This window comes from Myotis daubentonii, chromosome 2, assembly GCF_963259705.1.
Source record: "Myotis daubentonii chromosome 2, mMyoDau2.1, whole genome shotgun sequence".
Taxonomy (NCBI): Eukaryota; Metazoa; Chordata; class Mammalia; order Chiroptera; family Vespertilionidae; genus Myotis; species Myotis daubentonii.
This window is the reverse complement of record NC_081841.1, coordinates 74285198-74296435: the sequence shown is the minus strand read 5'-3', so window position 1 is coordinate 74296435 and position 11238 is coordinate 74285198.

Sequence of the window (11238 nt, the reverse complement as noted above, 5' to 3'; positions counted from 1 at the left end):
GGATATTTCCAAAGGAAACTCTGGAATCTCCAGAAATAACAGTTTCAGTTTTTACAGAGGTTCTGCCGGTTAAATAAAAACATATCTCTTACTTGTAGAAATGCTTTTTAAAAACTTTTCTGGGGGGCCCTGGCCAGTGTGGCTTAGTAGGTTGAACATCATCCTTTGCACCAAGAAAGAGGTCCCCAGTTCAATTCCTGGTGGGGGCACATGCCAAGGTTTCAGGTTCAATCCCCAGTAGGGGGCGCGCAAGAGGCAGCTGATGGATGTTTCTCCCTCTCCTTTCCCCTCCCTCTCTATAAAAACATATTTTTTTTTTAATAAAAACAACTTTTTTGGGGAGTATCTAGGTAACATCATAACTTGACCTAGATTTGTCCTTTTAAATACATGATGAGCTCTCTTATTTCTTGGGGAGAAATGATGTGTAATTCTTTATACCCCTGTTTATCCCTCTCTGATTGTATTCTCCTAGTATAAACACTTAGGCTCCAAAAGGTTCTAGTCACCCATTACATTGAGAATGAGGATGCCTGGGTGGGAATGGACAAAGACAAAAAATCCAGAAAGGGAGAAAGACTATGCTATTTACCAACCAAATGCAAAACACATGACTGCCATGGTGTCTGTGTGGTAATGCTTCATACCAGAATAACAGGAGATAAGCCATTTTTATACATGCCAGGGTACACAAGTTACCTCTATCTAATTCACATCCTCTGAACAATCAGAAACCCACACTCCAAAGGCGGGAAGGCTATAGAAATAGACGCCAGAGTTTGTTCGGTAGATTAGGGAATGTTCAAGAGTGATTTCCTTTGGCGAAATGAGTAGTGCTCAACAATGGTTTGTAGGAAGATGGAACATGCCTTCCCACCGTTGGGTAAATGAGGTAAAGAAAAAGCCAAGCACAGCACTCCAGAGACCCATCTCAGAGGCCCCTGTCCCCGGCCTTGACTCAGACCCGACTTCAGACCTGGCCAGTCCTGGCTTCGGAATGGATCTCAAGTGAGCCTCTCATAGAATTGTATGATTGGAGTGTCCCAGGACAGAGAGGACTGTGTTCTGTTTGCTAATGAATGTTTATATATTTAGCAGCACTTGTCCAAGACTTGCTCTCATACTAGCATACCATCAAATATTGAGTTTGTGGGGGAGGGGAAAATAGCCTTTGATAGACCAGCTCCACTGCATAAGGCTCCTCCTTCTATGAAAGGAGCCCAACTCTGGAGGCCATGTCAGTTCAGGTCAGTGGCAGCAGCAATGACAAGCAACGAGCTGGGGCGTTTTTATTTTCATATTCATGATCTCACTATCTCTCACAGTAACTGTGTGAGATACACATTATTATTTCCACAGATGGCAATACTGAGACAAAGGGAGGTTAAATAATTGGACCAAGAGCATGACACTAGTAAGAGGCTAACCTAGGGTCTGTCTGATTGCAAATCTTGTCTCCCGTTGGTAAGAGCACAAGTTCTTTAAGTTGTCTGGGTTCGAATCAAGTCCTGTGTATTGGCAGTATGACTTTGGGCTTTTTACTTCTCTGGGCCTAGGCTTCCCTATCTATAAAATTGGGATAATAAAAGTACCTCCTTATTGGGTAGATAAGAAATTATTTGTAAGGAACCTTAGAAAGTACCCTGACACACAGTAAGTATTGTACAGATTAACTATTATTATCATTGCTTTCCTTTAATTACCCCAGTTATAAGTAGGCACAGTTCATAGGTACACTGAGAGTACATTTAACATGGAACATAAGCTCATTGTTAGAAAAATAGGTCTTGACACCATAAAACTTATTGCTCTAGATTCACAATGGACTTTGATGCAAATTATATCACACATGCTGATATTTATTTGCTAAATGAGACCACAATTTTATATAATCCTGATTTTTTCTACTTACCATCATTTCATAAGTATGTTTTTGGTTACTATGACACTTAATAAACATTTTGAGGGTTGCACCATGCTTCCTCAAAGGCATACATTATAATTTACATAACAAATTAGTGTTGCATATTCAGATTTCTTTCCATTTTTCTTTATTATAAATAATGCTACTATGGATATCTTTATACATAAGGTATATTTCATATTTAGTAGGATTGATTCCTAAAAAGAGAATTACTAGATAATAAAGCAGTGTTTTAAATATTTCAAATATAGAGTACCTAATTATCCTCTTAGAACTTGAACTAATTTCTATTGCTATCACCATCATAAGGGCATTAAGACTATATATTATTTTAAACATCAGAACTCTGTGTATATATATGTATCAGGTTGTGCATATTATCAAAGAACCAGAGCCAGATACTAGTTAAAGCAACAAAGATAGATTTTATTCAGAAACTACTGCAATAGGAAAAAGAGACCTCAGCATAAACTGTGCTCAATTCCTAATACAATGAAAACAGCTGGAGATTTACAGCCAAGAGGTAGAGTTGGAGTTGGGGGGAAAATGAGTGGATGGAAAATTACTAAGAGTAGTCCAGAGTGATCAGATATCAAGGGTGGGGACTGAGGAATTTGGTAACATATTGAGAGTGATCAGATATTAAGGGTGGAAGATATTTTCTCTAAACTGACATGGCAGGATTCTTGCTGACACTGGTCTATTTAGATCTGGCAAGGATCGGGAAGGGAGCAAGACTGAGGCCTGGTCCAGAACAGGGCTTAGAGAAATCTGACTAAAGTTTGCTCAAAGAGAGTGTTTTGTCCATATACGTAATTAAGTACTTCCTCCTTTTTCTCCCTTTGCATTCTAGAATTAGTTTATAGCATCTTAACTTTAGCTGACCTCAAGGTGTAGTTTCTCCAAAGAAGCAGTCACTGATGGTGGGAATGCAGACTGGTGCAGCTATTATGGAAAACAGTATGGAGTTTCCTCAAAGCATAAGCGATAGACACAGACAACAGGGGGTGAGGGTGAGGGCAAGACTGGGCGGATAAGGGGACAATGGGGGGATAAAGACACATTTGTAATACCTTAATCAATAAAAAGTTAAAAAAATTAAATATGGAACTGCTATTGGACCCAGTGATCCCACTTCTAGGAATATAGTCTAAGATACCCGAAACACCAATCAGAAAGAATGCATGCAACCCCTATGTTCATAGCAGCACAATTTACAATAGCTAAAATCTGGAAACAGCCCAGGTGCCCATCAGTAGATGAATGGATAAAAAAGCTCTGATATATTTACACCATGGAATGCTATCTATACTAATAAAATGGTAATATGCTAATTAGACCAGGAGACCGACCAGAGAGGGCAGTTGGGGGCCATGAGGCTGGCAGGGGAGGGTGTTGGGGGCTATGAGGCCAGCAGAGGAGGGTAGTTGGGGGCCATGAGGCTAGCAGGGGAAGGCAGTGGGGGCGAGAAGGCTGGCGGGGGGGTGGTGGGGGCGGGGGAGCAAGTTGTTGGTGAGCAGGCCCACTGGCAGAGTTGTTAGGGGAGATCGGGCAGGCAGGCAGGTGAGTGGTTAGGAGCCAGCGGTCCCAGATTGCTAGAGGGATGTCCGACTGCCTGTTTAGGCTCGATCCCTGTCAGGCCTAAACTGGCAGTCTAACATCCCCTGAGAGGTCCCAGATTGGAGAGGGAGCAGGCTGGGCTAAGGGACACCTCCCCACCCCTGTACGAATTTCATGCACCGGGCCACTAGTGCAGCTATAAAAAAGAAGGATCTCTTACCTTTTGAGACAGCATGGAGGGACTTGGAGAGCATTATGTACATGAATTAAGCCAATCAGAGAAAGATAAGTATCACATGATCTCACTCATCTGGGGACTCTAGAGAACAAAATAAATTCTTGGAACAAAGAAGCCGTCACAGTGGAATTCCTAAATGTTGCCCTTTATTTGCTGTATGGTTTAACAGGAGAACGAGCATCCAAACCAAATTTACAAAAACGGGTATCAATTCTGCTTTATTCTTAAACAGAGTAGTCACTTATTAAAATATGAATTCAAAGGTAATGTTAAATGAGAACTGAGTACCAGACATTTCTAAACTCTTAAACATTGCTGTATCTCTCCTATAAATAATTCTCAAAACTTTCTTTAGCATAGACATGTTTCAGAGAGAGATATCTACTGAAGGTTCACATGCTCTTTGCTGCGTTTCTTAATTTGTAATGGTCCAAATACGAGTTAGCTCAATTTCAGCATAAAATCTGCCTGGTGTTCCCTTTTCTGTTTCTCCATGGAGTCACGCTGTTCTGATTTGAGTAAGTTCTTGCTATGCACCCTCTCAAGTTCCTGCAGGGCCTCTCTGCTGGGGTGACTCAGAGGGTGACTCACAGTCTTCAGCAGTCACACCAGCAGCCACTCGGAAGCTGTACAAAGATCTTTGTACAAATTGTACAGGAAAATCAGCTCTTTGTAGACAGACCCAGAGAGCTGGTGTGCCGTTACCAATAGCAACATGCCTTCCCCTTCTGCCGGTTAGCTTCTACTCTGTCCAAGACTGAGGAAGTCTAATGGTTGTATGTCACACTATGCCACCTACTCAGAGGGCAGCTATCTTCTGCCAATCCCTATGACAGCGATCCATGGCCTTACACTTTTCATCTCATGGTATAGCATGGCCCAGCATGTTTTCAGTTACTGTTTACTTCATTGTAATCCTAGAGAGTATGTATTGTAATGCTGCATTTTTGATGAGGAAATTGAGGGCCAGCATTAAGTAATTTGTTCAAGTTCACACAGTTAGTAAAGAAGTGAATTAAACTCAGGGTTATCTTTCTTCTTTATACCAATGACTCACACATCTTGTGCATTAGAATTTCCACCCTGTACCAACCCATCAGTGCTTTTAAGCAGCCCTCCACAGTGTTTCTCAGATATGGCCAAAGTTTGAGGACCGATTTTACATTATGATGATTCTCTTTGCCCTGATGACATCTGCTCTGTGGCTACCTGCTTAGGCCGAAGGCACTCAATCACTCTCATTCACTGTATCTTAGGATGTTGGGACCCAAATCCGCCCAGCTTTGTACTGCTACTCCCAGACCATTGCTACACAGCCTTTCCTCTGTTTCTTTGAGGGCTATGATATTCATTTATACTGAATTCTACTTTTGCCATCATCATCCTCAGACCTCCCGTGCAACCGTCATTGTCTCTGTTTGAATTATCTAACACTCTGCCCACAACTCGACTTCATTGATTTGAATAAATAATTCACATGGACATATCCTGGGCTTTACCAGCTGGAGTTGTAGGCAGTTAGACAGACATGAGCAGAGCCAGGTACAGAAGGTCTTCAGGATGGAAAGCCCCAGGGGCCTAGCATAGGACAATTGTAGGGTGGGACCTCTCTCCCCCTTCCCACCCCCAGGGTGACTTTTCCTCCCCTAGCATATCCCTGGTAAGGAGGTTTGGAACCCCTGACTTTCCTCCCTAGAGATAACATCTAAGCCTCAATTGTATTTCAGCACCAGGCCCAAATAAGCAACAAAACCAGCCTCAGGACCAACTGCATTGAATAAAGACACCCCTGCCACACACACACACACACACACACACACACACACACACACACACACACAGACACTCTTAGTGCGAACCAATCAGTGGAGACCACAACCCTGAAAGGACACACCTGGAAAACGGCTGAATGTTCTACTGAGATCTTCTACTGAGACCTCCCATAAAATCTCTGCCCTTAAAACCCTTAGGACCTAGGACCCAGCCTGCTCTCCCTCCTTGGAACACACCCTGCCTGTCCCCCTTTCCCTTCCCCACTCCCCTCCAGTCACATTACCATCAGCTTCCTCACTCCCAAGCTGCAAGGGCCCTTCCTTTAGCTCTATAACTTGTGTCCTAAGCCCATTTCTTCCAGCAATTACTTTTTCTACCTGCACAATTTACCCAGTAAATGTTCTCTTACAGTTTGGGTCTTGCTCTGGATTCTTTCCTAGAGAGATACCCAGTATTGAGGTTGCTGAACCCAGGTTTGGTCTGACCCCCCGGTCAGACACCTGGTACTGTTCCCAAAGCCCACAACAGAGTCTGGCTACTTCCAAACTCCATCGGGAAGTGCTCTACCTCCAAATTCTTACTCTTTGGCCAAAGTGTTCTCCCTTCCATCTCTCAAGCACTGGCCCTGCCGCTCCTTCCACATCCGCTCTCCTTATTCCTGGTGCTCACAAGCCTCTCACCTGGTACTTTGTCTGCAGCCTACAACAGGGCTACTGAACACTGGAAATGTAGCTGGTCTAAATTGGAATGTGCTCTAAGTGTAAAACATACAGTGGAATTTAGATTTGATATGAAACAAAGAATACAAAATACCTCCTCAATACTTTTAATATTGATTACATGTTGAAATGATAATATTTGTGGTATGTTGGATTAAATAAGATCTATTATAAAAATTCATTTCACCTGCTTCTTTTTACTTTTATAATGTAGCTGCAACAAAATTTAAAATAACCTGTGTGGTTTTCATATATTTCTATTAGACAGTGACATTTTAAATAAATAACTATTAGTATGAATATAGCGACTAACAAAAGTATGGACTGATAGAATTTAGGAATATTTTCAACTAGGAACTTTGTGTATAGACATATACTTAAAATAATAGTTTGTTTTTTTTAATTCTCCAAACTATATAGTAAATTTAAGTTTCTCATTTATGTGAGATTAGAAAGAAGTTATTGACAACCTATCCTCATTATTAGAAGATTCTATAGATTCTGTACTAACATTTTATTTAATATAATGTTATTGATTTCAGAGAGGAAGGGAAAGGGAGAGAGAGATAGTAGCATTAATGATGAGAGAGAATCACTGATGGGCTGCCTCCTGCATGCCCCTCACTATGGATCCAGTCAACAACCCCGGCATGTGCCCTGACCAGAAATTGAACCATGATCTCCTAGTTCATAGGTCGACGCTCAACTACTGACTCACACTGGCCGGGCCTAACATATTCTTGTGTAACTGTAAGGCCCTAAGACCCCTGGAGAGTCCGGCGGAGGAGGCGACGACCCCAAGTCAAACGCAGAGACCGAAACTTGATGCAAAAGCAAGAGGTTCTTTATTACAAGCGCAGCGCAGGGGCTCTCAGGCAGGCAGACAACAACACAAGGGAAGTGCTGGCTGACTGGAGCCCTGAGCAATTGCAGAGCAGGAGTTTATAAAGGCAAAAACCACACGCAGGTGGCCAGGGAAACAGGGAATGGGGTTAACAGTTAACTCATAACTCATCTCTTACAGGGACAGGCCTTTGTTATTAGTTGACTCATTTCCTAGGGGGTCAGGGTGGTCTGGTATGCGCAGACCGATCCCAGGGAGCGATAAGATAGCTATGCTATGACCAAACCAGGGCACCAGAGCTTTACGGGAAGGGTCAGTTGAGACACAGGAGGGGGGAGGTCTTCTCTTTAATCTTACATTAACCAGAGCTTACTGGAAAAGTTGGTTAAGGGAAAAGGGAGGTTTCAGCGGCCTTACATTCCCCCCTTTTCTTTTGGAGAGTTCCAATCATGGAACTAGAGGTCCTTCGTCTAGGGGTACAGTTTGATACCGTTGCTGAAGGACCATCACCTGGACCGCACTGATCCGATCCCGGATGAAGGCGATTAGGCGATTTAATATGCACGGCCCGAATGTTAACAGGAGGAGTAGAATAACTAGGGGCCCTAACAGTGAGGATATTAGGGTTGTGAACCAAGGTGAGCTGTTAAACCAACTTTCAAACCAGCCCTGTTTGGCTTCTCGCTCTCTTTTGCGAGTCTCTAACCTTTCCCTAAGTTTTGACATGGAATCCTTTATCACCCCTGAATGATCAGCATAGAAACAGCATTGTTCCTTGAGGGCTGCACACAGCCCTCCCTCCTTTAAGAACAGGAGATCAAGACCCCTCCTATTTTGCAGGACTACCTCAGACAGGGAGGTCAGAGACTCCTCAAGTTTGGTAATGGAGTGCTCTATATGTTTGAGGTCTTCATCTATAGCAGCTCTGAGTTCTTCAGTGTAAGTGGGGCCTTTAATGAGGGCTGTCGCCCCTGTCCCAACTCCTGCCGCGACCCCCAAACCCAAGAGAGCGGCTAAGGTCAGTGACACAAGTTCCCGCTTATCTCGATGGGAGGGAGGATAGAAGTCAAATTCCTTTTCAAACGCATTCGCTTGATAATACATGATTCTGGGGACTAACTGGACAAGGATGCAATAATCTTGAGAGCGGTTGAAGGCCTGGGCTGCTAAACACGGTGTAAGCCCTGTACTACAGGCCCACCATCCCCCTGTCGGGGGCACTAAGTAATAGCTTGCGGGAGAAGGGTATGCTAAGTTCTCGCTGCAGAGATGCTGGCGGTCTTTTGGCACTTGTCCTATACATGTGCCTTGCCCCGAGACCTCAGTAAGGGTCAGCTTCCCCTGCTGTCCCCATGAACAATGGTCGTGGCTTGTGGTGTTGGTATAGTTTCCCCGGAAGGCTATTCCTTCATAGTAGGGGGGCCTTATAGTTAAGCAGAGCCAGCAAGACTCAGTTAGGTTAGACCTGGACATATTTAAAGAACTAAAGGCCCCCTCCACTAAGCCTAACAGTCTCTGACCAGAGTTTACCTCCGGGTCTATGGGGCCGGCCAGTTCCTCCCAGGAGGCTGGGCTGGTCTCTGCCACTGGAGTAGTGGTAAAAGGCTTTCCTTTCGTGGGGAGCTGCCGGCTGGACAAGACGGGGTTGGGACCTACTGCAACTGGTGGTCTGTAATCGTCTACATCTAATTTTATCTTAAAAAGGAAGCCATCATATTTCCGGGTCTTATCATACAACCGTAGCCCCCATGTTAGTCCCCAGCGCCATTTGTTTAGCTCATATGACCGGCCAGCTGGGGTAAAAGAGATATTTAGAGTATTAATCCATCCCCTATGACCGGAGGATTTGCTCTTATTTCTCTGAACTTGGATGAGATCCCATGCAGGGGGCTCTTTGATCCAATATGCAGTACCAGTTGTCTCACACCCCCATTCTGCACAAAAGTATTCATGTTCAGATCCACAATTTTTCCCATGTCCCTGCCTATCTTTGGGGCACACATAGAATTGGGACTCCGAAAGAGCCTCGCGGGCTTCGGAATAACTGCAGAGTCTAGGATAGCCATCTTTTCCCTTTCCTATGTAAGTTCGGGACTCTACACCTGACTTGGTTTCCTCTACCGATTCATATGGGAGGTCCCATAGTCTATGTCCGGCTGCCATGGCACAGAGGTCCGGCGTTAGGTCCGGCCACCATGTCCCTTTAGGTGCAATATTGGTGATTGACCAAGCCGTCTGCCCAGTATGGGGGGACAGCACCCTCCAGGTTAGTCTCTTTGGGGCATGGGGGTTGCTACTTATCAGTGGCAGGCTCAGCAAGAGGAGGAGGGCGGTGGTGAATCCGCAGCTTGAGAGGGTTGTCAGTTTTCTCCACAGTCCATCCATGGCCGTCATCATCTGGTGGAGGTGCTCGCTTAACGTGGGAGGCGTGGATCCAAGCGGCTACGCCGTCTACCTTGACCGCTGTCGGGGTTGTCAGCAATACCAGATGGGGTCCTTTCCACCTCGGCTCGAGATTAGCAGCTTGATGGCGTCTGATGTAGACGAAGTCTCCGACCTGGAACTGGTGGGGGACCTGCAACTCCCCCGGTTGGTAGAGGGCAGCCAGGGGAGTCCACACCTCCTTCTGGACAGTCTCGAGGGCCTTCAGCCTTCTGCCGTGTTGAAGTCCCAGTCCGGCCTGGCCAAAGGAAAGGCCGCATCCACCAAATGAGGGAGTAGAGTTGGCCGGCCATCGGGGCCGGGGGCGTTCTTCCGGGCCTCCAAAAGAATCCGCTCCCTTTCCTCTGTAGTAAAGAGAGTCTGGAGAAGCTGCTGACAGTCGTCCCAAGTGGGCTGGTGAGAGAACATAAGGGATTCAACCAGCCCCGTCAGACGCTGGGGATCCTCTGAAAAGGGAGGGTGGTTAGTTTTCCAGTTATAGAGGTCTGCCGAGGAGAAGGGCCAGTATTGGAGTGGCTGAAGCGGAGCCGTTTCATCATCGTCCCCGCGAGAGGGCGGAGGCCCGTATGGTCGGAGGGGGCAGGCTACAGTCGAATCCGGAGACGCGGGATGTCTCCTCTGACTCCGGGTTCCCTGAGCCGGTCCCTCTGCCGGAGGAGCGGGGGGAGGCGCTGAGGGCTCTGGTCTCTCCGGCGGCTCTGGTTGGAGAGGAGTGGGGTAAGGGGGAGGGGAGTCCAAGAGGAGAAGATCGGTTTGAGAGTCAGCCAGGGGACGTTTCGTCTGTTCTGCAGGAGGGGCCTGGGCCACGAGAACCCGGGAGGTTCTGGACGTCAGCCAGGGTTTCAGCCAAGAGGGAGGGTTTTGGACCAGGTCCTGCCAGACGACAATATACGGCTGCTGGTCTGGATGGCCCGCCGGGCCTGATTGGAACACCTTGTTCTTTACTGCAAAAATAATAGACAGATCAAAAGTCCCATCCGCTGGCCATCCCACGCCTAGGGCTGGCCAGTCGGATGAACAGAAAGTTTGCCAAGGACCCTTCTTGACACTGACGGAAAGGTTGAGTCCCCGACTCCGGATATCCGTCCAGTGTGCCACTGTAAGAGAAAGAGGGGTGCTGCTTCCTTGGCCCATGTTACCTGGATGGGAGAGGAGGAGTAAAAGACAAAAACAAAGAACAAACAATGACGCAACAAGACACCGGATCCACAAGAATTTACCCAGATACAGAACGGCCGCTGAGGGATGATATCCCTCCCTGATGCTAGTCCGGCCGGACACGCGAGTGCCCGTTGCCGGACAGCCAGAACCAGAAGTGACCAAGACCTCCTCTTGGTCACCACCCGTTCCTGGGGCGTCCCCCAGGGTGACAGTTTTTCTGGCCGAAGCCCCTTCGACCAGAGGAGCCGACTCCTTACGGAGCCGACAACCTGTCTTCCTGAAAAACCGAAACTAAGAACGAACAAAGGACAAGACAAACACTGAACGACTCCGGAGTCTGCTTACCTCCAAGACCGATCCCAGCGCTTGAAGGGGGTCGCCTAATCCCGGATGAGCCCCCAAATGTAAGGCCCTAAGACCCCCGGAGAGTCCGGCGGAGGAGACGACGACCCCAAGTCAAACGCAGAGACCGAAACTTGATGCAAAAGCAAGAGGTTCTTTATTACAAGCGCAGCGCAGGGGCTCTCAGGCAGGCAGACAACAACACAAGGGAAGTGCTGGCTGACTGGAGCCCTGA